Source organism: Macaca fascicularis, chromosome 6 (genome assembly GCF_037993035.2).
Source record: "Macaca fascicularis isolate 582-1 chromosome 6, T2T-MFA8v1.1".
Lineage (NCBI taxonomy): Eukaryota > Metazoa > Chordata > Mammalia > Primates > Cercopithecidae > Macaca > Macaca fascicularis.
Window position 1 is genome coordinate 93,891,019 of NC_088380.1, and position 26,714 is coordinate 93,917,732.

General features: G+C 35.7%; 1 long non-coding RNA gene across 4 annotated transcripts in view; it reads right to left on the bottom strand.

Annotated features, from left to right (window-relative positions):
• LOC123573997 (uncharacterized) overlaps positions 1-26,714 on the bottom strand; it is a 46,468-nt gene that overhangs the window by 14,113 nt on the left and 5,641 nt on the right. For 2 of the 4 annotated variants that reach the window (XR_012414561.1, XR_006698780.3), the window contains 2 exons: positions 23,713-23,819; positions 9,468-9,635 (listed from right to left, as the gene is read on the bottom strand). This is a non-coding gene — a long non-coding RNA (uncharacterized lncRNA). Of the gene's footprint in view, positions 1-940; positions 1,746-9,467; positions 9,636-20,927; positions 21,207-23,712; positions 23,820-26,714 lie in introns of those variants that run through there. The other 2 variants (XR_006698779.2, XR_012414562.1) reach the window with 2 other exon arrangements.

A 26,714-nucleotide genomic window follows, 5' to 3' on the forward strand; every position in this document is an offset into this window, starting at 1 on the left:
GAAGGCTGTATATATGCCCCAGAATATAAGCTATTCTTTCACTATGTTCATAGTGACATACTATGTTTACAGCACCTGACAGTCAGAATGCAATCTATATTTCTGAATGAATAGTGAAAGAGAAATCTTCAAAAATACACCAGGTTATGATAGTATTCATCGGTCTTTGCAAAATGAGTATAAGATATACCACCTTACAACATTCTAACGTAAACATTACCTGTGTATCCTTAAGTTCATCCCCTTTTAATGACATGGAGAAATATTTAAGACATGTGGGTGCTTACAGGAAACCCTTGCTTTAGGAAAAAAAAAAAAAAGATAAAGAGTGCTCTAATTTTTTGTGCTGAATGATGAGTGGAATTCTATAAAATTTTGAACATTTTTATGACACGTTTTCTAGAAATAAGAAAAGCAACTCAGTTTAACAGACTAATAAATATATATATATACACACATTCATATATACATATACACACATGTATGCACATATATATACACACATACATTTATATATATATATATATTTATTTATATATATATTTATACTTTTCTTTTGAGACAAGGTTTCACTCTGTTACCCAGGCTGGAATACAGTGGCATAATCATGACTCACTGCAGTCTCAAACTCCTGGCCTCAGGCAATTTTCCCAACTCAGCCTCCTAAGCAACTGGGACTACAGTTGTGCACCACCACACCCAGTTACTTTTTTATTTTATTTTTCTTTCGTAGAAATGGGTCTTTCTATGTTGACCATGCTGGTTTCAAACTCCTGGCTCATGTGATCCTCTTGCCTTAGCCTCCACAGTGCTGAGATTACAGGCATGAGCCACCATACCTGGTCTGATAAATATTTTTGAATGATCCTTTCTACATCAAAATAATATTTCTAGTTAAAATATAACAGGGTATCTTTTTACATAGATGTAGGCTCAAAATCTATGTAGACTTTATATACATTCTCAGAAGAGTTCTAAGGTCGTACCCCAAACGTCTTAGGTTAAATGCTCTTAATACAGTGGCTCATTGAGGGGACAATTCAGCAAATGCTAAAACCATAAATAAATTTTCTTCCTTAAAAAGGCATCTGGACCTGGTATTGTTGACAGAGTCATACTCAAGCAGGACGACTGGACTGGGTTCTAGAAACAATAGCCCTGCCCCGAAATTCACAGGCCTCTAAGCTAGGTATACTTCTCTCATTTTCTGTTTATATTGACTTCCAAAAGTGTCCAGTGGTATGACCCACTGATGCTTGTTTTACACTGAAGTGTAAAATACATCTGCCAACATTCTACAGTGAGGTTTGGAGAAGCTGTTTGGTGCATACCCTCTCTGTGGGGATTTTAAAAGAGTCACATTCCCTCAAACACTTTACAATGCCTTAGAGCAGGTTTGACAAGGTGCCCAGTCAGGAGGCTAAACAAGGCTTGAGAGGCAAAATGGACCACTATGACCTACGTCCATGGCTGAGGAAAGCTTAAGATGAATAGTGGGACTTCAAATGGACTGTAATGGAGTATGCTTTACTATTTATTCCTCACTGAATTCTTTATGTGGGTTAGTTATGCAACATAAAATAACCACAGAATCTTTGTGGTTTTAACAAATATTTATTTCTCATTCATGGCTTGTGTTCACTGTGGGCCAGCTTTATCCCAGCTCCAGATTCAGACAGCATTCTCCCTGGTATGGCGGCTGATGGAGTGGCCTCTCTATGGGGCTTCTACGAAGCATTGTCTCTCTTGGTAGCAAAGAAAAAAAGAGAACACTGTGAATCATGCACTGGCTCTAAGCACCTCTGCTAGAAAATGACTCATCATTTCCACTCACATTTCATTAGCTAATGCTAGTCACATGGCAGTGCCTAAGTGGAGAACTGCAGAGATATATAAGCCTCCTCTGCAGAAGGAGGTCCACAGAGAGAAGCACTGAATATCATAAAAAGTATTCCAATCTTCCACATTAAGTCAAAGTAATTTCTACTCTCAATTTGCGCTAGGTAGGAGGAAGCCAGAAGTCGTTTTAATCAATTCTACTACATAAATGAGGTAATAAAACAGGAGTCATATTTATTGGAAACCTCTCAGGCTAAGTGCTTTACATAATGATTGCATATAATCATCACAATGCATGGTGGCGTGACATCAGCATTCTGATTTTACAGAGGAAAATACATGTGCTAAAGAGTAATAAAGTTATGATAAAGGCCACAGCAGACTGCAGGTAAATTTGATCCTTCCAATCAAGTATACAGAGGGACATTCTCATTGTCAAAAAATTTTTATTTTTATTATAGAACTAACCTCTACATTATAGGCAGAGCATGAACATAGTCTTCTTTAGAGTTGATGGCCTTGGAGGCATACCTAGTACAATTATGCTTTAAAAGACAATCAAAACATGAGTATAATACCTAAGCACTTCATAAAACAAGGTAGGGACTTTATGAAACTTATGAATAAGAGAATAAGAATAAGAAAAATGAAAACAATCATTCAAGTTACTATAACCTTAATGATCGATGTAATTAGAAAACAAAGGTAGATGGAACCTCAATTGAAAACTAATATAATTTTATAATATTTTTACTAGCTCAGCAAAAGGGAAAGGAGTGAAATATATGCCCCCAACTTTCCTTTTGATCAGAATCCAAAAACAACAACATATTTTTATAATCATGTGCAGGTAAATCCCAAAAACTGATTGGTAATGAACAATTAAGCATACTTCTATGCCTTCTTTAAGTCTCTACTTCTACAACAGAATAAATAGATGTATTTTTTTTTAAATACAGGAATTCCCTCTCAGTAATACTAATCACAAACAAATAAATATTTTAACTTCCATTCTCTGTATTTTCTCCCATCTTCATCTTTTTTGTGTACCATAATTCAATCCATTCTCCTAGACCTCACCCATCCCCACAAAGCCCCATATCTGGAGCCCAGTTCATTTCTTACACTTGTTAACTATCACATCTGCAACATGATTAACTACAGTCTGAGTCTTCTATCTTCTACAATGGTTCTTAAACCTTAGTTTCACTAGTATCACCTAACGCATTTGTGAAAAGAAAAAAATGAAATTTTGTGCTGTTTTCTTCTCCATCCTGATTCAGTATATTCAATATAGACAGAGGCCCAAGAATCAGCTGTTTAAGTCAAGCCCTCAGGAAAATATGATGACCTTCCTGAATCACTACTATTTATAGATATTGCCCCTGCATGTAATGCCACATTTTTATAGCTCTTTCCAAAGATGTTCTGTATCAATGCTATTGTTTCAGGCTAGAATTTATTATCACTCTAAACTGGGGAGTGAATCACTGAGCTGTCTTCTAAATAATGTATTTTTGGGTTATTATGACCCTTGAAGCTGTGAGAATGTGCATATTCAAGGTGAATTTTCAGGCACAAAAATGAATAAAAAACAGCTTCTGCTTGTTGATTGCTGATTATGAAAAACCTGAGCTGATGGAAAAGCAGTAAAAACACATGGAAACTCAGGACAGCATCAAACAAGCTTAGATTGCTATAAAAAAATCTAGTTTGTTTAATGCCCAATATGAACATTTGACATAATTTTTAAAAACTGTTATAGTGATTCTGACATGCACATTTTTAGCATAATAAAGAAACAATTTGGCCTTTGCTGTTAAAACCTGGGTAAGGAAACGAAGACTTTTCCCAACTACATCTCTCTGTATTGACCTTGATGCATTCACCCTGAAGTCAAGCTTGGCCACCACTGACTGTCCCATAAGCCTGCCTCTGCCTGCCCCAGCTAGCTCCATATACCTTTCTTCCTTTCTCACTTCCTGACTGTCCCCTAACCTCAGCATGTACAAATTGCAGGACCCAGTTCTGATGCTCTCTCCTCCATTGTATTTTCTGTATTGCTCCAGCCAGATATAACCAAATCTTTCTGACTTCTTCTGGTACTTTCTGTCTGCTCTTGTATGATTAACCAGTTTTTAACCTTAAACTGTGATTATTTTAATTCACAGATACATTTTTGATGATGAAGCCAGAGACAAAGACTTATTGTCACTGTGTTTCCTAGAGTACTTAGTACAGACACACATTAAATGTTTAGTAAAAAATAAATCAGTGAAGAAAGAAAGGGTACTACACTTCAATAACTGATATTTTATCTGGGTGTAATTGTGTATAAGGGGAGAGACAGAAAAAATGATTTTAAAGAAAATATCTTAACAAAAACATAAATAATTTGAGTTGTTTTAAATCAGATTATCTCACACTAAACACTGATTTTTTTGACCAAATAATTATTTATTGTGGGGGCCTATCCTGTACATAGTAAAATGTTTAGAATTATCTCTGGCCTCTACTCACTAGATGCCACTTTCACCCTTTCTCTCAGTGGTGACCACCAAAAAATATATCCAGAAAGTGACAACTCCTGATGAGAATGGGAAAGATGACAGAAAACTTGAGATGAGCAACTTTACTGATTTTCAATAGGGAAGGAAGGTGGATACCAAAATCCCAACTAGTCCCTAAAATATTGTTGAAATGTTTCATGTTGGCAACGTTTATGAAGCAATGGTGGTCACCAGGATTAAACATGGATCTATTATGATCAAATATATACTGACCTCATTTCCTTGTATGATCATATAAACAAATTTTAAAATACATCTGGAAGGATACCCTTATAAAACTGAATTGCCATCCATCTGGTAGAGTTCCATCAAGAAAAAGTCTGCAGCAGATACATTCAGGGACCTTCCATCTTTAAGACTGTAAGACTGAAGGTACTCTACCATACTCCGATCATACTTGGTCTCATTGATAAAGCTCAAGGGGAAGAGTTCCTGGTAGAGCAGCCTGAGGATCATAGAGTCATGTTTTTGCTGAATGTAATTTTCCTGAGTTTCACAGGAAGATGAAAACAAAGCCAATGTAGATCCACCATGTGACTTTAAGTTTCAAGAGGACAGAAGTGATACCTGTTGGGCTTATTATTCACCTGGCACATAACAGGAGCTCGTAACTATAATTAAATGAATAAATGTCACAAATTGCCTTGGTTCATTTGATACCAAAATATATAAACTGGTTGGCTTATAAATAACAGAAATTTATTTCTCACAGTTCTGGAAACTAGGAAGTTCAAGGTCAAGGGACCAGCAAATTCAGTGTTTGGTGAGGGCCTGTTTCCTGGCTCATAGGTGGCACCTTCTTGTTGTGTTTTCATATGGTGGAGGGGGCCTCTTTCATAAAGTCACTAATCCCCTTCTTTAGGGCTCTGCCCTCTTGACCTAATCACCTTCTAACACCATCACGTTGGGGGTTAGGATTTTAATATATAAGTTTGGCAGAAGGGGGTAGGGCACAAACATTCAGCCCATAGCACAAATTGTATTTTACTATACCTATTCATGAAAGCAAGATTGTGGCCTTTACTCTAAAGATCCAGAAGACTAAATTATACTTATGCCTTGCATGCTAGTTTAAATTTGTAAAGTATTAGACAAGTTGAGACAAAATTTCTTTGCTGTTTCTTTTGAGATTACTTACAAATAAGCAAAAACATATTATTCTCCAAAGATGCTACCCTGGTGCTCTCCTAGCAGTTGAACTATATTAAACACAGTTTTCCTTTCTTTGCCTGCTGCCACATCAGTGTGGAAAGAAGGGCTGATGGTTTTTCCTTCTTCAACACATGGGAGGAAGACTCAACAGACATTCGCTGCAAATCTAGTCTGTTTGCACCCTCTGAGGGTCATGTTTATGTGTCCCCACATTTTCAGGGCAGAGGAAGGTGATGGGAAGCTTAGCATGACAATCAATCTCAAAGTTGCAACTCCATGATAAGAGATGCTGTCAACGTGGTAATGACTTGTTTAAACATTTATTAAACCACTTCACAACAAATAGTAACACATGAAGTGTTATCCTCACATTTCACAGCAACATCACTTCTAAGGAGAAAAAATGCTAGCCAAACTGTTTTAAAATCTTCATCAAGATATTATTTAGTTAATATTTAGGGTTTTAATTTTTCCCATTTGTTCACAAAGAAAAAAGGTTTTTATAAATGAATTTTGCAAACAAATACAAGCATGGTTGTATTATTATTGCTAAAAAAATAAATATCTGAAATGGGGAAATTCAATATTAGAATATCTACAATACAATAATTTTCATCTTCTTCTATGTACTTTTCAGGTCTTCTCTTCCTCATTGACTTTTAGAGATCATGAATTATAACAAAGTTATTACCGACACCAAAATAACAATTTATAAAATTATATGAATTTAATGTTTAACAAGATATATTTTTTTCATTATTTTTTAAACTTGTTTTTCTTTTTGTCTTTCTTTCTTTTTTTTTTTTTTTTTAGATGGAGTCTGGCTCTGTTGCCCAGGCTAGAGTGCAGTGGCGCAATTTCGGCTCACGGCAACCTCCACCTCCCAGGTTCAAGCGATTATCCTGTCTCAGCCTTCTGAATAGCTGGGATTACAGGTGCCTGCCACCACAAGTAAACAAATGAAAATTTTATAAAATACTCTCTTATTAGTCATCCCTAAAATACTTCCATTCTCTTTCCATATATATTCTCTCAGAGAATGGGGTAGTCATCTATACATACATATACATGTGTATATACTTATACTTTCATGTATAAGATTGCTGGCACTGGTCAAAGAAAGTTATTGATAATGTAACATTTTAATGTCTATTTATTACCTCATCATTTAGCTCTAGATTAGTTGAGATATATGTTAGGCTATTGAAGCAAGAAGCCATTAAAGTACAGCAGTTATAAAAGACATCAAGGTTTGGGTAGGTAGCTCAGGAATGAAGTGGCAGCTCAATGGAGCTAGAGATGCAAAATCCTTCTTTAATTTTACTTTACCACCCACCAGGACTTGCCTGCCTGCAGTTGAAGATGGCTCAGTACAACGACCACTGGGTTCTCATTCCAGGTGAGGATGTTGCACGGAGGTATGAAGTAGCATGCCCTTCCTTTCAAAACACTATTTAGAAGTTGTTCACTTTATCTTTCTTTGGCCTTTTTGATCACCAAACCACTTTAATTGGAGGAGAAATTAGAAAATGTTGCCTTTGTTTTGGGCAGCTATTATTTGGAGGTTCTATTAATAAATTTAAAAAGGATATAGATATTGGAGACATCTACATGAGTCTGCCACACTCACTTTTTGAATATTTGATATTTTCCTATTTGAACAAATACAATCTTGTTGTAACCATGGAAGTGGAAATGCTTTGTCTTCCATGAGCCAAAATACCTGATCCCAAACTTGGTGGGGCAGCTGTCCCTGAGAGACAGTGAAAAGCCTTGTGTTTCATTGTTAAGACAGATTATTCTCAGGGTGACACATCCTGATCGCAGATGCAAAAAGGTCTGACTTAACAGACTCTGGGTCTATAGAAGCCTGGATGTCAGCTATGAGCACCATTCATGCTGTAAAAAAATGAGAGCAAGCTTCAAAAGGAGGCAAACTTTTATGCAGAAGTTACTTTCAGGAGGAGACAACTTCCTCCCCTTTCTCTGACAGAGCATAAGTCACTAAACTGAGAGTAAGAGAGAAGTAGATATGTGCTGAAATAACTCATCTGTTTCTTTGGACTCTGATTCTGTGGTAAGATCATGTACCTGGTTAGTGATAGATGGGACGGCATCTACACCAAACTGCCTCTGGCAACCTGCATCAACAGAAATACAATAAGAATGCCCAGAGGTCATTATATTGATAATTAAATAATCCAATAGCGGATGGGAAGGAAAAGAAATAAAAATCCAGTAAACCAGCAAAGATTTCATTCCCAAAAAAGGCTTATATTTCTCTGCCATATAAGCTCCCTGAGAATAGGAATTTTTGTGTGTTATGTTTATTGCTATTGCTGTCACACAGTAGAAATGAAATATTTATTGAAAGAATGAACAATCTAGTCTCATATAACCACTAACCACTGATGTATATCTGAAACACAAACTCTGCAAACTCTTTCCTTATGCTGGCTGTCCTTGGAGCAGCTCTCCTTGAAACCAGTAGCGGCAGTGTCCAGATGTTATTAAAACATTATTAAAAGACTGGTGGCCTCCAGCGGTCCCCCAGTAGCTAGAGTACAGAAGGTCTCCCTTCTCCATAGGAGCAGCATGGATCCATCTAATCACAGTTGTATGCCCCCCTGGAGCATTTTCCTTGTACTGTCTTACGATGTTTTATTTTCCATGCCACCTTCTTTCTCTCTTCCCACCTTTTCCATTTCTCTTTAGAAATCATAATCGGTCTATTCCTTCTTACTTACCACACCCATAAGATTTTAAAAATAGAAATTCCTCTTAAAATAATGAGTAACTCAACACTGTGAAATTCTCTAGACAATTCAGCAGTCTCCTGATCACATACTGTATCCTATCTACACAATTGTAAAATTCCCAATTCACCAGAGAAACTCATGATGAATTAGAAAAAACAAGTTGTAAAAGTACTGTGGGGTTAGCTCTATTCAGGAAAGAAAATGAAAGCAATGAGAGCAAAACAGAAAAAAAAAAAAAAAAGCACTGTGCATTGATACTGTTTTTATAATAATAAAAATCCAAAATTGTTGAGTACTTTGCAGTTTACACAATCCCATGGTACATATAATTAAACTGAGGTCCAGTATTTTTAAGTGGGCTCTTCAATATTATTTAACTGATGTATCTTGGAACATAGAACTAGACTCAAGTCCTCTGAGTCTAAATGTTATGTTCTTATCAATACATTGTGTTACTTCTAAAAAGATTAATATACATTCAAAAATCGTTAAAAAGCCTTATATCCTCTGGCAGGCCAGTACACTTACTGAATATAACAATTGTTTAAAATCATGGTATTGTAGCTTAGTAATTTATCTTCATCAGTTGAAAGGTATGTAAGACGTAATTTAATAATAATAAGATGCCATTCTTCAGGCATGAAAAATGGCTACTTTTTCTATAACTTAGAGCAGATATCCTTGTCACCCACAGTCATTCACTTGTATTACAATATGCCCTTTTAAAGGAACACAAAATTAGTGTAGTGATAGCTATCACTATCAGGCCAGCATTTGTACAGAACCTTGGTTCCACCAATGAAAGTGCACCTCAAAGGGAAATAGCATTTTTGTGTATGTCATTTATGAGAACCTCTGGGTCAAAAAAAGAAATCTAAGGTTACAAATGTTATTTGTTTATTTATTATTTATTTATTTATTTTACTGGCCACAGACTACACCAGCCACAGTACAAAGTTGTGCCTTTGGGTCATACATGAGACCAGTGAACATCTGGGGTTAGAAGAGACCTGGAGCTATTATTGGAAAAGAGAACACATGTAATCATCTCTGTATATAAATGCCAACATCTTGCTTTTGGTCACATTTATTATTATGACTAAAGGAGTAGGAAAAACTAGAAAAAATTTAAAAGAACAGGACTCACCCTCCATTAGCTGGTACAAATGCCATTTCTCTGTAATCTTCTATGTATCAGGCAATTCTAATTGATTGCTCCTTTCTCCCATGTTCTGTACATACATTCAGTACTATAATAGTTATTGCTCTTGTAATGATTCATTGCATTTTTGTCTTCTCCCAAACCTAAAAACTCCTTAAGGAGAAGAAAAATGTTTTATTCATTTTTATGCATCTATAATAGGTACTCATAAAATGTCTATTTAACATAAACGAATGATTAGGATTGGAAAGTAGAACTTATGTTTTCTTTTAAAAAAGCACTGGGAAGTTTTCAAGATGTGGAGTGGTCAAAATAAGAGTATTTTTTAATGAATGACTACTAAGATAGATATAGACAGTGATCAAACTCTTGTCTTCACCAGAAAAAAATAACAATTTTATCAAAGTGATATTTATGTTACTCTTTGTGACAGGTTAAAGGTTTTCAAAGGGACCCAGAGTTGAATGGCAAGTTGTAGGTTGGAGGCAGCCTTTCACGTCTACATGTACTCTGATATGAGCTGCCTGCCTTCTCTCCTCTAGTAAGAGATGGAAGTGGGACTCTTGTGAGGGATGGAGTTCTCAGGAGATGGAATGTACTGGTAGTAAATGATGCTGGGAGATGGTAAGGGGTATAGAGCCAAAGAAACTCAAAGGCCAAGTCATTAACCAAGTGATTTAGGACGTAAAGGACAACTTTATAGTTAAACCCAAGAGAGTAGTGATGAGATACAAAAAGAAAGATCACGAATGACACCCTGCGAGGCATCTTGGGACTCTGGGAAGAATGAAACTCTCTAAAGTATCATGCAAATTTAAGTATAAATTTGTAAAAATGTTTATATAAAAAATTTAGGACAAAAATAATGAAAATGGGAATAACACTAGTCAAGTGAAAATACAGCAGTTTTGAAAGCATCTCTCTTAATGGTCTACATGAGTTTATGTGATAATGTTTGTTATACAAGCTTTTACTCACCTAATAATGGATTTTTATAAACATTCAGTTTATATTTTCATGTCAATCTTCTAGATCATTTAATTGATATTCAAAATATGACCCAAATGTCATGGACCTTTTTTTCAACTCTGGTGCATAAACAAAAGTCACTTCATCATGTCACATGTTATAAGATCCAGTTTTCTAAAGAATTAAATCACAGCATTTAGTCTGACTTCTCTCATTATAGGATTATAGTCTAGGTCATATTTGTATACGTTCTTCTCCCTTCAGTGCACTGCTGCCTTTACTCAATTGTAAGCTTCCTACAGGTAGTATTTATAAACAGTCTCTGGTAACCTCTCATCTGTATGGTCTTCATGGCACTTGGCTGTGAAGGCTCAAACAGTGCTCTTTGAACTCTGTATAATCACTATTTCTATATTTTCTCTAGCCATGCTGAAAGTTTTGCCACGGAAATAAATTCATTACTTTTATTTTTAAATTAGGTTTTCTGATACAAGAGATTTTTCCAGGGTCCTTCATTCATTCATTTATTGAACAGATGTTTGTTAAGTACCTTTCTGTCTTAGACATAGGTCTACATACTGGAGAAACAGCAATGAACCTCAAAACAATTCTTGTTTACATGAATTTTATATCTACTAGTGGCAAAAGGTTTTAAAAAGTTATAAGTATTTAGCATGTTGACAAGTACTACAAATTTTAAAACTATGGTGGCAAGTCTATTATATAGAGTGTAGTCAAGGAAGGTCTCACTGATAAAATGACATTTCCCAGAAAATAACAGTTATATGGGAATAAGCCATGTGGTTGTTTAATATAATAAATAAATAAAAGATATAGGTCAAAGCAAAAGCCTGGGCAAAGGCTATGAGGCAAAAGCATTCTTGATGTGCTCAAGAAACAACAAGGAGACCAGTGTGGAGCAGAGTGAATAAGGGATGAGATAATAGAACATAAAGACAGAGAATTATTTTGCACTTACCAGTTATTATGGGGCTTCATAGGTGCTATGATTTGAATGTATGTGCCCCCGCAAAATTCATATGTTGGAACTTAAACCTCAATGTGACTGTATTAAGAGGTGAGGACTTCGGAGGCGATTAAGTCATGAGGGTGGAGCCTTCATGAATGGGATTAGTAACCTTATAAAAGTACTGAAGGGAACTAGCTAGGTCCTTTTGCCCCATCTGCTTTTTGGCCTTGTGAGGATACAGCAACAAGGCGCCATATTAAAAGCAGGGCACTTTGAGAGGCCGAGGCGGGCGGATTACCTGAGGTCGGGTGTTCGAGTCCAGGTCAAGAGTTCGACACCTGGCCAATATGGTGAAACTCCATCTCTATTAAAAATACAAAAATTAATCAGGCATGGTAGCACATACCTGTAATCCCAGCTACTCGGTAGGCTGAAGCAGGAGAATTGCTTGAGCCCTGGAGGTGGAGGCTGCAGTGAGCCGAGATTGTGCCACTGCACCCTAGCCTGGCCAAAAGAGCGAGACTCTGTCTCAAAAAAAAAAAAAAAAAAAAAAAAAAAGCAAGGAAGACCCCTCACTAGAACACCAAATCTGCTTGCAGCTTGATCTTGGATTTCCCAGCCTCCAAAACTGTAAAAAATAGATTTACCTTATTTACAAACTACTCAGTCTAAGGCATGATATTACAGTTCAGAAACAACCTTAGATAATAGGACTTTGGGTTTTACTTGGAATCTCATGGAAAACCACTGGAGGATTTTACATAGACAATTTACATGGCTGTGATGTTGAAAATAATTTGTAGAGAAACAAAAGGCAAAGACAGGGAGAAGAGGTGGGAGGCCATAATAACAATTCAGGCAGGAGATTATAATGACTTTGGTAAGAGTGGTAGTAGTGAAAGAAAAGGTGGCAGAATTCTAGATTTTTATTATATGATTAAAGTAGAGACAAGAGGATCTCCATATAAATTGGTTTCCATGTGTGTAAGGAAGAAAGACGACAGCAAACACTTCGGCTGGAACAGTAAGAAGAATGGAGTCTACAAGCCTTGAGACTGAATCATACAGGTAAAAGAGAAAGTGTAGGTAAAGAGGTATAATGCAAGAGATTTCAAAGACTGTGATATTTAAAAGTGGTCAGAGAAGTAGAAATAGAGCTAAGAGAAAGTGATGTTTTTGCAGTCATGTGAAGGAATTATTTTAAAAAGAAGGCATAATTGTGTCAAACCAAATGAGGACCAAAGATCCATGGACATAGCAAAATGGAAAACATTGGTACACTTAAATAACAGCTACTCTTGGTGGAGCGATTGAGCTAAAATTCTATTGCTATGGGAACAGGAGAAAATCGGAGGAGAAGACCTAGATACAGTGTATATTGATAGCTCTTTTGAAGGCTTATGTTGTAAAGAAAGAGAGAAGAGAAATAGAGAAGAAACTGGAGAGGGGCATGTAATTAAAAAAAGGGAGTTTTTTTTGTTGTTGTTGTTTTGTTTTGTTTTTTTTATTAAGTAGGAAAATCACCTAGATGAGGTTCTAGTGAACATTGGAGGGGTTGCATAGGAACGCAGTTAGCTGATTTACATTAAGGAGAGGGAAGATGAAGTATATGGGTAGGTCTCCATGCAGATGGGATGGTAGATGTGGTGGTGGGACACTGGGAACAATATTTTCAGATTGTTTCTATAATTTCAGTGAAATACAAATCAAGATTATCAAAGAGATTAAGTATGAGGGAGAGTTTGATGATTGAGAAGAGGGTAGAAGTAATGGGAAAAATGAAACAGACTAAGGAAATGTAGGTCTGCCTGACAGCACTGTAAGTCTAGTGGACATGGTCATGAATTTAAAAGTGCAATGAGTTAGTATACATTCGCCCTCAGTTTAGCTGCTGAGATGTAGGCACAAAACAGGCAGAGTTTAAATACTGCTTCACCACTTATAAGCTGTGTGTTCCTGGAAGACTTACTTAACTTCCCCAAGCTCCTATTTTCTTATTTATTTTTACAGGTGTGTTGTAAGACTCAAATGAGATAATATATGTATACTGCAGTGATTAGGAGCTCGAACACTGGAATTAGTCTGATTGGGTTTAAATCCTGATTCCTAAAAGTGAGAGAGACAAGGGAAATGCGGGCATATGCAAAGTAGTGTTTATAATTACAAACCATGGAATCTAAGCTGTTTAAGGAGGAAAACAAGAATAAAAAATCAGATAAGGGAGGACGGTGAACACATGATTGAATCAGTTGAGTTTGTTTTGGAGTCAGCTTACTAGCTAGAAAAATAGAAGGTAGTCACAAAGTAGAACACTTAAAGTTGAGATTATGGAAGGAGTGTAGTAATTGATAGAACCTTGAAAACAAATGTCTCACATAAGGTGGAGGAATAGATTAACAAAGAAGAGGTCAAGAAGCTCAATGTCAACAAGTGTCATCCATGTGGTTATTGAGATCCCTAAGAAGTATGATGGGAAGTGGTGGTGGTAAGAATGACAATAAGGCAAAGTTTAAAAAATACTAAAGGAATGAGTGTATTCTGTAAGTGATTGCAGCAAGGAAGGAAGTATGGATAATCTCATGGCAGGATTTTCAAAGACAGGGAAATGTTAAGGAGAAATATGGGAAAAAGAAATGAGGAAGACACCACCTTACCTTGAAGCCTAGCAATACAAAAGATGTAGGAAAAAAAAAAGTCCCTGCTTCGTAGAGATCAGAGCAAATTTGAACTGTCTAGTTTCCTAACACTCAAACTTCATATTCCTAGATCATAAGCCAATCAATCCTGCCACACTTTATAGGAATGCACTCTCCAACATCATTCCTCCACTATATTATAGCATTATGCTGCATCCTTAGAGGAGTCTGTTGCAAATAAAAGGTCAACACATGTAATAATGGAGTCAAAAGAGTGTGAAAATACTGAAATAGGGCATCCTCAGAAAACTATTCAGAGTAATCAACTAAGTACGTATCTAAAGTGAGTATTAATAGTAGGATAAATATAAAACACTATTTTCTTTTAAATAGTTACATTTTTTGGTCCTTTCCAAATTTTTTTACATTGATATAGAAATCATTGAAGGAAAAACTTATAGATACTATTTTCTCTGTATTACAGTGTATGTGTGAAAATACATATATACTTTTCCTATAATATATACTTCATATATACATACACACATCACTATAATTAGTAATTAGAAACCATTATAGGAAAATATATTTCTATAATATATATTCTCTACATGTGTGTGTATATATATGTACACACACATGCACACACCCCTATTCCTTTAACATGTTATTTTTGAATGCAGAAATCTATAAATACATGAATAATAATTTTTTAAATTTAAAATTTTATTTTTTTTTATTTTTGTGGGTACAGGAGCAAAGTATCACAATTCTAAATAAACATGAGATCCACCACTTGAATGACTCCACCTCACTCACATTACCCTAATCCCATGCCTGGTTTCAATAAAAATTTATTGACAAATACAGGCAGCTGACCTGCAAGCTATAGTTTGCCGATTTGATTTTTTAAATATTGCTTTAAAATATTCTTTAAGTTGATTACTGAATTTTTTACACCCTTTTGAACTTTATGCCTGAAACATGGATTTTACTCACATCATGCTATTCCAAGACTATCAAAAATTTTTGAACCAATAATAGTAAGTTGGCAAAATCGGAGCTTATACTCATTATGTTGCCACAGAAATATTAATTTTGATAACTATCCAAAGACAGGAATATTTCTCTGAGAACCTGGGGTTCCAGTGGAGAGAGTCCCTAACCCTATCCTAGCAAATAATGTGAAAATAAACACACTGAAGGGGTAAGAAGAACAATTTTACTTCATCTGTGTCACCTCTACTGCAAGGTGGCACAACTCAAGAGAGACCCCCTTGGCCTGTGGTTTGTCTTATGAGGAAAGTATAAACAGAGTGGGCACTGTATTAGCCTGTTCTTATGCTCCTATAAGGACATACCTGAATCTGGGTAATTTATAAAGGAAAGAAGTTTAATTAACTCACAGTTCCACATGGCTGGGAAGGCCTCAGGAAACTTACAATCATGGCAGAAGGTACCTCTTCACAAGGTGGCAGGAGAGAGAATGAATGCCAAGTGAAGGGAGAAGTCCCTTATTCAACCATCAGATCTCATGATAACTCACTCACTGTCATGAGAACAGCAGATGGGGAAACTTCCCCATCATTCAATTACCTCCCCACTAGGTCCCTCCCTTGACATATGAGGATTATGGAATTACAATTCAAGATGAGATTTGGGTGGAGACACAAAGCCAAACCATATCAGGCACTCAGCCTCACTAGCCTTGCAGAATGCTGTCCAATGGGGTCACTTACTGTCTTGCCCTACTCAGATTACTGAGGAGACAGGCACAACTGAACAGCCTGAGAAGAGTAGTGCAAAGAGCAAGGAAAAGGGGCAAGGCTCACAGCAAATGACACATGGATCTCAAAAACTGCCCACAGATCCCTGTAACTGGCTTACAGACTTCACCAAGAGACCCACCCATGAATTCCATGGGATACATCACCTGTAGCTACCACCTCCTGGCCAACGTGTGCCCCAGCTCTCAATACATTTCCTCAAAACAATGCACAAAGCCACCATAGAAGGCATTAGCAAATCCTTACCGATAGTACATTAATATGAGCAGCCGGCTCAACTTTGTAAGATTGGGAGAAAGTGCACAACTGCAAACACTTAAGGGGACTTTCCTGGAGAAGGAAATGAAAGGCTGTCAGCATTCAGACAGACTTTGTGAGAACAAGAAAAAGCACACAATCCTAAGACTCTCTTCCCAAAAGAAGGGAAAAAGAGAAATGGGACAATATAAATACATAATGCCTGAGAGACTCCCAGTACGTCTAGGTAGACTGGTGAAAGTCTTTCTTTCTCTCTCAAAGCCAGTTAGTAAAGACTAGAGAAGGACATTGCTTCTTCAAACGCAAAAACAGCAACACAAGATTTTAAGAAAAATGAAGACTCAAAAACATAACACCACCAAAGAAACACAATCAAGTTCCAGTGGCTAACCCTAAACAAATGAGGATTTATGAATTTAATGACAAAAAAAAAAAAAAAAACCTTTTAAAGAAGCACAGTGAGCTACAAGAAAAAAGACATAGACAAGAGTATCAAGAAAACAATACATTAACAAAATTAGAAATTCAATAAAGAGAATAGAAACTATAAAAAAGAGCCAAAAACATTCTGGAGCTGAAGAATGCAATGACTGAAATTAAAAACTTGATAGACAGCTTCAACAGCTACTCCCAAGTAAACGTAGGAAGAATTAAATAACTCAAAGATAGATTATTTGAAATTATCCAGTCAGAGGAACAAAAAGCAAAAAGAATGAAAACAGTGAAGAAAGGCTGTATGACTTATGGGTCATCATTAAGTAAAACAATGTATGCATTATGGAAATTCCAGAAAAAGTAGATAAAGAAAAAAAGGAAGGAAGCTTATTTTAAAAAATGATGACAGAATAATTCCCAAATCTGGGGAGAGAAATGAACAGTCAGACCCATGATGCCCAAAGAACTTCAAATAGGCTGAATATCAAGAATTCTTCACCAAGACACATTATAATTAAATGTCAAAAATTAAAGACAGAAAGTTTTGAGGCAGTAAGAAAAAAGCAACTTGTCACATACTAGGGAAGCTCCATAAGACTATCAGCAGATTTCTCAGAAGAAACCTTGAAGATCAGGTGACAGTGGGATAATAGATTAAAAGTACTGAAGGAAAACATTCAACTAGGAATACTTGACTCAAAAAGCTATCTTTCAGAAATAAAGGAGAGATAAAGAGTTGCCCAGACAAAAGCTGAGGGAGTTAATTATTACCAGACTTGCCTTACAAAAAATGCTAAAGGGAGTTCTTAAAGTTGAAAAAGAAAAAAAGAACACTACATAGCAACGTGAAGGCATATGGAAATATAAAACATCCTAGTATATGTAATTGTATAGCCAAATTCAGAATACTCTAAGACTGTAATGGCAATTGATAAAAAACTTTTAGTGATAGTATAAAAGTTAAAAGACACAAATACCAAAAATAGCTGGAGCTACAATAATTTGTTAATTGATACACATTTTAAAAAGATATAAATTGTAACATCAGTAAAATAAAATGTGTGTTGGGAAAGTAAAAGTGTAGATTTTTTGTATGCTATTGAAGTTGAGTTGTTATCAGATTAAAATAACCTGTTACAACTGTAAGATGTTTTATGCAAGCCTCATGTTAATAACAAAAGAAAAATCTAATACATCTAACAGATAGATGAAAGATTAAGAAGAAATAAACCGTAACAATATAAAAACAATCATCAAATACTAAATGAAAACAGCAAGAGAAGAAAAGAACAAAGAAACTATAAAACATCTAGAAAACAATGAAGAAAATCACAAAAACAAGTCCTTATTTATTAAAAATTACTTCAATTACTTTATAGGTGTATGGATTACATTTCCCAATCAAAAGATACAGAGTGGTGGAATGGGAAAAAATTCCCCACCCTACTCTATACTGACTACAAGAGACTCACTTTAACCTTAAAGATACACATTGGCTAAAAGTAGAGGAATGGAAAAACATATTCCATGCAAAGGGTAACCAAAAGAACAGGGGTGGCTATATTTATATTGTATAGAATAGATATAGGTCAAAAATTGTCACGAGAGACCAAGAAGGTCATTATATAATGATAAAGGGGTCAATTCATCAAGAAGACATAACTATTGTAAACATATATGTTCTAGAACAAATATTAATGGAACTAAAAAAAGAAATAGAAATACAGTAAGTGTAGGGTATTTTAAAATCCTCACAATATTAGATAGATCATCCAAACAGAAAACCAATAAAAATAAAAACAATAGACTTGAATAATACTGTAAATCAAATAGATCTAATGGATATATACAGAAAATCCAGCAAGAGCAGAATACATATTCTCCTTAAGTACACACGAAAGATTCTATGAGATAGATGATATGTTAGGCCATGAAACAATCCTAACAAATTTAAGACAATTGACATTGTATCAAGTATCTTTTCTGACTACAATGGTATGAAACTAGAACTCAATCACTAAAGGAATACTGGAAAATTTCACAAATATGTAGAAATTAAACATCACACTCCTCAACAACCAATGGGTCAAGACAGATATCTAAAGGAAAATTAAAAATCATATATTTAGACAAAAATGGAAACACAGCATTCCAAAATTCATGGTATGCAGCAAAAACAGTTTCAAGAGGGAAGTTTATAGCAAAAATACCTACATCAGAAAAAAGGAAGATCTCAAATAAACAACCTAACTTTATGCCCAAAGCAATTTGGAAAAGTATAAACTAAGCCCAAAGTTAGCAAAAAGAAGGAAAGAGTAATTATTAGAAGAGAAATGAATGAAACAGAGATAAGAAAAGCAAGAGAAAAGATTTTTTAAAAAGGTGTTTGGTTTTTGAGAAGATAAACAAATTTGATAAATATTTAGCTAAATTAAGAAAAAAAGAAAGAAGACTCAAATACAATTGTGAATGAAAAAGAGACATTGCAACTGATGCCACAGAAATACAAAGGATCATGAGAATACTATAAAGAATTATATGCCAACACATCAGATAACCTAGAAGAAATGAAGAAATTCCTAGAAACATACAACCTATCAATCCTAAATTATGAAGAAGAAAATCTGAACAGACCAATAAAAAATAAGGAGATTGAATTAGCAATCAAAAACCTGTCAATAAAGAAAAATCCAGCACCAGATGGTTTCATGGGTGAATTCTATAAAACATTTTATAAAGAATTAATTCAAATTCTTCTCAAACTCTTATAAGAAAACAAATATGAGGGAATACCTGCCAGCCCATTTTATGAGGCTGCCAGCATTACCCTGATACCAAAAACAGACAAGGACTCAACAAAAAAAGAAAAGTATGGGCCAATATCCCCAATGAACACAGAAGCAAAAATCTTCAATAAAATGCTAACAGACCAAATTCAACTGTATATACCATGAACAAGAGGAGATTTATCCATGGGATGCAATAATGGTTGAACATACACAAATCAATAAATGTAATATACCACATTAACAAAATAAAGAATAAAACATATATGATCATTTCAATAGATGCATAAAAAGCACTTGACAAAGTTCAACATCCTTTCATGATATAGAAAGCATACACCTCAACATAATAAAGGTCACACATGACAAGCCCACAGCCAGCATCCTACTCAATTATGAAAGGATAAGAAAATGGAAAATGGAAAGATATCACATATTTACAGATTAGAAGTATTAGTGTTGTTAAAATGTTTATACTACCCAAAACAATCTACAGATTCAATGCAATCTCTATCAAAATTCAATGGCATTTTCTGCAGAAACAGAAAAAGCAATCTTAAAATTTATATGGAATCACAGAATACCATGGATAGCCTAAGCAATCTTGAGATAGAAGAACAAGTATATGGAGGCATCACATTTCCTGATTTTAAAATATACTACAAAGCTATAGTAATAAAAACATTGCTGTACTGGCATAACACCAGACAGGCAGACATCATAGACTAGTAGACCCATACAATAGAAAGTGAAGAAATAAACCAATGCATACATGGTCAACTAATCTTCAACAAAGGTACCAACAATACACAATGGAGAAAAGATAATCGTTTCAATAAATATCATTGGGAAAACTGGATATCCATAGGCCAAAAAATGTAATTGCACCTTCATATTACACTATATACAAAAATCAACTTGAATTAAGGACTTAGAAATAAGCTCAAAAACTATAAAACTCCTAAAAGAAAACATAGGGGAAAAACTCCTTGGCATTGGTCTTACAAACAATTTGTTGAATATGGCACTAAAAGCACACAAAAGCAAAAATAAACAAATGAGATTACATTAAACTAAAAAGCTTCTACACAGGTAAGGAAGCAACTAACAAAATTAAAAGGCAACCTATGAAATGGGAGGAAATACTTATGAAACATTTATCTGATTAGGAGTTAATATCTAAAATATATAAGAAACTCATATAATCCAACAGAAAAAGAGAAAACAATCCAGTTTAAAAAAATGGGCAAGGGACCTAAATACACATTTTTTTTCCCAAATAAGACATACAGACATTCAAGTATATAAAAATGCTCAATATCACTAATCAGCAGAGAAATGCATCTTAAAACCACAATGCGATACTACCTCACACCTGTTAGAATGGCTTCTATTACAGAGACAAAAGATAGTAAGTTTTAGCAAGGATGTAGAGAAAAGAAAACCCTGGTACACTGTTTGAGGGGATTGTAAATTGGTACAGACATTGTGGAAAATAGCGTGAAGGTTCCTCAAAAAATTATAAATAGAACTATCATAGACCCAGCAGTCCTACTTCCAGGTATTTATCCTAAGGAATTAAAATCAGGATCTTAAAGACATACCTGTACTCCTGTGTTCACTGTAGCATTTTTCACAATAGCCAAAGTATGAAAATAACCTAAATGCTCATAGACAGAAGAATAAATATGGAAATGGTAGTACACACACACACACTCTTTCTTTCTCTGTCTCTCTCTCTCCCCCGCAACACACACTCGCACATATACAAAATGTTATTCATCCTTAACAAAGAAGGAAATTCTATCACATATAACAACATGGATGGACCTGATCTAAATTATGTCAAGTGAAATAAGACAGACACAGAAAAGCAAATACTATGTAACCTCACTTATATGTGGAATCTAAAACAGTCAAACCCATAACAGCAGAGAGTAGAATGGTGGTTACCAGAGGCTGAGGAAAGAAGATACGGGGAGATGTTGAACAAAATGTGCAAAGTTTCAGTTATGCAGAATCAATCAGCTCTTGAGATCTCACATATAGCATGGTGACTAAATGTAACAATATTGTATTGCATACTGAAAATGTGCTAACAAGGTAGATCCTAAGTGCTCTTGTCCCCAAAATCAACAACTATGTTAAATAATGAATACGTTAATTAGATTGATTGTGGTGAATATTTCAAAATGTGTATATATGTACATCAAATCGTCAAGTTAAATATATACAATTATTAAATACATAGAATTTTTAAAGCCCCTGAGAATGAATGTTTATGGTATTAATATTTCTACTTCCACACTCCCCACAAATCCTGCTTCACTTTACACAGAGACACAGACAATTAATACACGAACACACCTTAAAGCACCAAGCAGTTACTCATTCCATTCATTTCAGTACAAAAAGTACTTCCTGGGCATCTTTTGACTCTTTGCTTGCCAACCGCCCAGTTTGTCCATGCAGTATCTATTAGTGAAGCTATCTTGGGGCAAACAGGCAGCCCAGGAGGGTTGGCAGTTATAACCAGCAATTACCAAACTGGTGTTGAAATTATTTAAAACAGTCTTGATAAGATTTGTTAAACACCCTTTGAAACTATTTCACATCTGAAATGGCTAAATTGAGGTAATTTTCACAGGAAAATTAAGTCACCGAGAATAGCATGATAATAAACCATGATAAGAAGTAGCAGTTTTATATCAATGATGTTAAGCTAATGGGAGAAATACAGAAGTCTCAATTTTATCACCATTCAGTCTGGAATAAATAAAAACTTAGGACAGAACAAATTAAGAAGTGAACAATTTAATACCATAATTAGTGGTGAGAAATGTAAAAATTAGTAATCATTGAAGAAATTATTACCATATGTTTAATGTATTAACTGTAGCTTTTAAAACTATACTATATTATTTTGTCAGATTATGTAATTAGTGAGATTTTTCTAGAGTGTAAGCTACTTCCTGAGAGGAAAATCAGGTTTTTTGGAAGCCTCAATATTTAGGCCATATTTAACTGTATATTAATTCTGTATTAAGGTTTATGCAATGGAAGTTCTGATTCAATTGTAAAAACAGGTTTTTTAAGGTGAGGTGCCAAATAAGGTGTCAAAAAACAATATTTAGTCACTGGTAATTACAGGTCACTAAATAAATCTGAAGTCTTTATGCCTCCTACGATCTTACAAGGTTTTAGGAGATAGACCTGGGAAAGTTAGGGTGACCCTCGTAGATCTTAGAATGCTCTCCCTGTCAAGACATACACCCATGTCAAAGACCCTCAGAATATCAGGTACATTTCAGAGTATTCCCAGGATACTAGTATAGACTATGAGATAAGTCCATTAATGACTAGAAATTCTTGAAGGAAACTGGAAATGCAGACCTACTTAAAATAGTCAGGATTTTTGTAACTTATCATCACTTAATGCAGGGAATATTCTTTTTCATTTATTCATTCGTCACAAAATAAAAAATATCCACATTGTAGCAGGCACTCAGATACATATACTCTACTTATAGGGCTTATATTTTCTTAGAGAAAAGACTAAATATAGACATATAAATGTGTAGGCACACATGTAAATGAAACAAACTCAAAATTAAGCTAAATGCTGTGAAAGAAATTCAAAAGAGATCAAAGATATTATGGGGGCTGGGGATCACCTTTACAAAGCCAGGGCAGTCCTCTCTGAGGAAGTGACATTGGCAACAACTTGAACTAAAAACAACCTTGAGAAGCTTGGTGGGAAAGAACATTCTAGGGAGAGGTTGCAGCTTGGTAGAAAAATCTCCTGGAGCAGAGTAAAACTTTTGTATATTCAAGAAACAGAAAAGTTCTATTCGAGCTGGAACATTAGGGAGGAGGGTAAACGTCACACATGCACACCTCAATTTCCCTGGACTTACACAGCATGCAAAATTGGAATACAGAGCTATAGAAATTGGACATAGATGTATAGAAATGGATAAGTATTCAGAATCATAGTCTTACTAAGATTAGTTTGCATAGCATAAGATTCATCTGAGTATCAGCTTAATGATATTTAATAAATACATATATAATTGTGCAACCAACACCCCCAAATTTAAAACATTTTCATCACCCCAAAAACTTGCCTCATGTTCTTTGCAGTTGATTTCCACTCTGTTAATCAGACCCAGGAAACCAGTGATCTATATTTTTTCTTCATAGATTTACATTTTCTAGAAGTGTCATATAAATTTAAACATACAATACGTAGTCTTAGTGTCTGGCTTCTTTCACTTGGCATAATGTTTTTGAGGTTAATCTGTTGTTTCCTGTATGCACAATTCATGGATTTTATTGCTGAACTGTATTCCTTTGTATAAATATACCACATTCTCTTTATTCACTTACCATTTGATGGACATTTGTGTTGTTCCCAATTTTGAACTATTATCCATAATGCTACCATAAACATTGGTTGACAAATCTTCACATGAACACAAGTTTCAGTTAGATACCTAGAAGTGAAATTATTTGGTTGGTTATATGGTAGCTCTGTGAATAGCTTTTTAAGCAATTGCTGTACTGTTTGAGTCACATGTTCTTAATTTCTTGCTCATAAACTGGTCATGGAGGACAATAATAATTATGAGAAAGTCTGCTGGAATACTTAATGGAATCTATAGAATACTCATCTCTTTCTAACCTGACACCGTAGTATCACAAGGAACCTGGATATGAGAATAGCAACTACTGTCACTGACTTGGAAATAAAAGATCATGAAAACAAAGTGGACAACCTGTAAAACGTTTACGAGGGCTTTACATAATTTTTTTTTTGTGGTGGATTTTTGCTCTTGTTGCCTGAGCTGGATTGCAATGGTGTGATCTCGGTCCACTGCAACCTCCACCTCCCGGGTTCAAGTGATTCTCCTGCCTCAGCCTCCAGAGTAGCTGGGATGACAGGTGCGACTAATTTTTTGTATTTTTAGTAGAGACTTTGTTTCACCATTTTGGTCAGGCTGGTCTTGAACTCCTAACCTCAGGTGATCTGCCCACCTCGGCCTCCCAAAGTGCTGGGATTATAGGTGTGAGCCACCACAGGTGGCCTACATAATTATTTTAATGAACCTCTCAGTTCATCACATTAATGCAGGGTCTGTCGTAGAAAACATTTTTTCTAATTCTTGAAACTGAAGTTTGTGTAATTCCAACCAATGTGGAAATCTATCTTGCGATATATTCCTCCAGAAATATTCCTCCACCATGAGGTCCAAAATGTAAGTTTCCCTTTTCTCCTAATAAGAACTATTTCCATGACATTAACCTATTTCTTGGCCATCATCTACATCTGGACAATGGAATTTTCCTATAATAACTTCAGATCTCAGAAATTTAAAAGGTAAATGAAATGCTAAATTTGCCTACTAGTGGAGGGTGGCAAAACTGATGAAGACAATGTGCAATGACTTTCTATATGAGGCAGAAACATGCACAACGCATAAAGAAAAAGAAACTAAAAATATCTGATGTTGTTATAAAGGAAAGCAGAGCCAAAAGCAATTTGTCTGTGCTTCTTGCCCATCTGTGTGGCTCCTTCACTTAAACAGCCAATGCAGTCAAATCTGATTTGCTTTCCTGTTATAAAAGTTGTGGCTTAACTAGGAGCTATGCTGAAATGTCTAGATAAAGACATCTTTACATAAATACTGTATATATGTCTATGTTTTACACATATGCTTTCTACATGTGATTTTTGTACACACACCCTGTCTTCCCATCTTCAGGTAATGTGTTAGCCCATGAGAAATATCTAAAGGGAAGTCTTTCTTCTAGAGCCGGGAGAATTGTTCTTTCTTCTAAACTTGACTGTATCACTAGCAAAGCTACAGCGAAAGAGTTATTTCTCTGGTCTCGTTTCAGAAAAGAAAGTTACCTTCAATGCACTCAAAACTGGAAGAAATAAACGGAGCACTTATAAAAAATACTCCTGGGTACACAGGAGGTATATGTACTGTGGTCCTTGTCCATCAAATTGGGAGCTAAGAGACTAAGTGATTTGTCCAACATTATTAAGTTCTTCCCATGAGGAGCTAAACATGACATCCAGATAGCCTGTCCTTCAGACTAGTGTTCCAACCAGCTGACCACTCTAGCTATAAACAGTTGCCCCGGCTGTATTTTCCCACTCCTGGATGATTGTCTGCCTGGCAATGAGACGACAGAAGCACTAAGCCAAAATATCCTTATGTGGGCATAGCTGCCTCTTCATGGCAGAGCCAATTTGGATCCCATCCATTGGCAGGGATGTCCCAGAAGCAGCCAATTTTAGTTCAGCCTCTTTAAAACTCTGGATTGTAAACAAACAGTAGGAGTTTCTTTCCACAGTGGAAAGGAGAATAATGAGAAGAAGGATGCAGAAGAGAGGGGGTAAGTGAGGCTAGCACCTAGTTTACCAGAGGAATCAGGAATGAAAAAAATGAGCTGGAAATCTCCAGAGACTAACTGATAATGCCCTAGATCTTTCAACTTTTAAAGACTGAACTGCGCGGAACTCTCTTTCCTCCTTTTCTTCCATACTCCTTTAAATTTTCATCTCATTGCTTGATTCTCTCCATTATTGTCTTGGCCTTTTCTTTCTTTCTTTTTTTTTTTTTTTTTTTTTTTTCTTCTGTTGAGACGGAGTCTCGCTCTGTCGCCCAGGCTGGAGCCAGACTGGAGTGTAGTGGGGCGATCTGGGCTCACTGCAAGCTCCGCCTCCCGGGTTCACGCCATTCTCCTGCTTCAGCCTCCCGAGTAGCTGGGACTACAGGCGCCCGCCACCATGCCCGGGTAATTTTTTGTATTTTTAGTAGAGATAGGGTTTCACCATGTTAGCCAGGATGGTCTTGATCTCCTGACCTCGTGATCCGCCCACCTCAGCCTCCCAGAGTGCTGAGATTACAGGTGTGAGCCACCGCCGCCCTGCTGTCTTGGCCTTTTCTTGATATTTGAAACAGCAGGTAAAAATGGGCCATGTCTAGTAGGCGGTTGCTAGTTTAGTAATAAAGGGTAGTAACTGTAATTGCCCATTTTGAATAGTGTTCGTGTTTTTAAGGATTTCACAAACAAATCTTCATCAAATGAATGTTTTTAAAGAATCATTACTGATTAGATTCGATATAAATTAAGGAAGTTCCCATCATATCTCTTGCACAAATCAATGCCTTCCAGAATTAAGCACAGCATCGATCTGTATGTCTTACATGTCATACTGCTCTGCAATGTGATGGAATCAACAGAACAAGGTGTTTGGAGTCAGGTGGCTAAACTAGGATTTAAAGTTCACATTACTTACTAGTTAACTGTGGGTGCTAAGGCAATACTCTTGAAGTCTCCATGTCTTGATTTCCTCTTAGTGAAATGGGAATCAT